The sequence below is a fragment of the Trachymyrmex cornetzi genome, unplaced genomic scaffold (assembly GCF_001594075.2).
Source record: "Trachymyrmex cornetzi isolate Tcor2-1 unplaced genomic scaffold, Tcor1.1 scaffold343, whole genome shotgun sequence".
Lineage (NCBI taxonomy): Eukaryota > Metazoa > Arthropoda > Insecta > Hymenoptera > Formicidae > Trachymyrmex > Trachymyrmex cornetzi.
This window is the reverse complement of record NW_017298142.1, coordinates 45,848-48,656: the sequence shown is the minus strand read 5'-3', so window position 1 is coordinate 48,656 and position 2,809 is coordinate 45,848. Positions and strand designations below refer to the sequence as shown.

Genomic DNA, 2,809 nt, shown 5'->3' with positions numbered 1-2,809 from the left:
AGATAACGAAGTTAAGATTCTTAAGTACCGGCGGCTCCAGCGGCGCGTAGCGCAAAAATACGTTCTTGAGCTCGATCTTGCCTTCTTGCGGCCATTCGGACTTGGGCTTTTTACCAGGAGCACTTTCGAGAGGAGGCTCGCTGTCCACTTTGCTGGAAAAAGATTGAAACAGAAAATATATTACAGTTATTTTATTGGGTTACATTTTGAGAGAGATTGCTGCACGGACTTTTTCTCAGTCCCCTACGCCACACTATTATTTTGTACTACCCTTCATAAAATAAGTTTAAATTGATGTATGACCTAGAATTTAATGTTTTTCAAAATATCCATGGTAGTTCGATTCGGGTGTATAAAGAATGCACGCGGCGTGGAGTAATAAATTTCAAAGATATAAAAAAATTAGTTAAGTACTTGTATTCAAGGATGCGCTCCAACGAAGTCATTTGGTTCTCCAATTCTGCGCTCTGACGCATGCCCCACTGGAACATGCCGGTGAGACCGATACTCTGCGTGATCGCCAGGCCTACAAATCCGCCATCCATTGAACCTTGACTGTAGTTGTCTAGCACGAGAAAGCTCAGCGTGACCAACGTGATGTACAGTACGCAGAAAACATCCAGCAAAAAACCGAAGGCACGCGAGGTCGAGATAAAGATATACCATGCAGACGAATGAATATCCTGATAATTATAAAATTCCTTTGTAAGAATTGCTTCCGCCCCAAACGCGCGAATCGTCGATAACCCTTGAAGTGTCGCACTCAGGTGAGCAAAGACCGGCGAACGTGCTAAGAGAAATTAGAAATTCTGTTTAGTTTACCCGAAGAATTACAATTTATCGTAAATTCCATGAGATTAATGATTTGGTTTCTATCTGTGATGGAATTTATTTTAGTCTATCAAAGACACTGTGTCGACTAGCAAAAGATGAGTTTACGATACTCACTGATGCCTTCAAGACGCTTGACGCTACGATTAGTGGCCAGATAGAAGATTCTCATGTAATAAAAGACAATACCAATTAGCACCGTGGGTATCAGCAGCCACACGTTCGCGGTGGCTACCACAATGATAATGCCCAGCAGCGCTATACCGATCTGAAGACAGTCAATAAACGCAGCGGGCAGCATCTCATCAACAGCTCCCATGTCTTTGGAAAAGCGATTGAGTACACGTCCCGAAGTATTAGTGTTAAAGAATCGCATAGTGGCGCGGCTAATGGTGCGAAACATGCGATCGTGCAAGCGCATTGAAGCCCTCATGCATGTCCAAAAAAACGCCCATGAGCGGATAAGGGTGATGATGATTGTTAACACAATCAGCCCGCTGTAGATGTATTATAGATGCACTGCATGCGGGTGAGGGGACTCCTCGGGTCCTCTACGACGCCGTTTTCCTTTTGGTTCATCTATAAAATTATACAATTAACGAAATATGAGTAATGTAAAATGAGATCTAGGATCTTTCTACAAAAACTTCTTTCTGCTTACGTTTAAAAAAAATTACACTTTTGAAAATGTGCCAAGCGAGACTAACTCTTATTAGCTAAATAGATAAGGAGTTATTGTTCTTTTCCAAATTAGTATTTCTCTCTTCTTTAATTCCAACGAGTCAATCCGACCGAGCAAGAAGGGATAACTGTTAAAACTTTCTGGAAAAGCGATTATGCCTCAATTCGCCAATTATTTTAGCAACATGTATATATATATAGACACTTACAAAGTGTTCTTCTATTTCAATCCATTGGGCTAGAAAGAAGTTGGCGCTGCTGGCTGCTAATTGTGTCAATATAAAAAGCATAGCCACAATGGACATCATGCACCAGTTTCCGCCAGCGCGTAAGTAATTCGTATAAACTCTGCCGGAAACATTGCCTACTGTTCGCATCTCAGCCACCTGAAATTAACGATTAAAATTTAACTTATAATTTAGCGTTAAAGTATAAGATTTTTCCAATGACAGATAAAAGAACATACACGTATTTGAAATTAATATACGTAGTTCTAAATAAAAGTAAACTCATTATTTAATTATTGAGGATCAACAAGTCCCTACGATTTTTCTGAAAAAGGCAATTAAAAATTCGATCTGATATGTCACTCAATCTGCACTGAAGTATAGCCGACATGCAGATAATTTTATGTATTACAGTATTTTAAGAACAAAGTTGCAAAATTCGACTTTATACGGACCTTCGAAGCTTTATTTAAAAAAAGGGGAGTTATAAGATTTCATAACGATACGAATGTTACTTCTACGAAGTAAAATATGATGATTGAACAGACAAATATTTACATGCCAGGAATAAAAAAAAACAAATGGTTCTGTTTATTATAATTATTAAAAAATCAAATTACACAAAATCTGATTGTCAGGCGTAGAAATTTTTTTAAGTTTTACATTTAAAAAAAAAATCAAAAAGATTGCAATGACTAAATATTTCTTCTACCAGACAAAATATGATAGAATATTATACAGATATGACATGAGTTAATTGGCCGTTACTTCTGCCGACCTATTAAACGTCAATATAATAATATTTTTTCTAATATGTTAAAATCTAACTTACAATTAGAAAAGATAAAATACTTGAACTAATGTTTCGCTATATTTAAGATACAATTATTCTAAATCACAATGTTAGTTAAATACGATATATAGTAGTTACTTCAGAAAATAAATAATTAGAAAATAAGTCCAAATTACTTCAGCAGGCCCTTGTTTCGAAGTGTCGTCAATCATAAAGGAATTCAAGGATTTGATACTGCTGGTGTGCGAATTTCTACGGCTGGCAGAAGCCAAAAGGG

General features: G+C 37.1%; 1 pseudogene; it reads right to left on the bottom strand.

Moving 5' to 3' along the window:
- LOC108763159 (probable multidrug resistance-associated protein lethal(2)03659) overlaps positions 1-2,809 on the bottom strand; it is a 39,400-nt pseudogene that overhangs the window by 30,199 nt on the left and 6,392 nt on the right.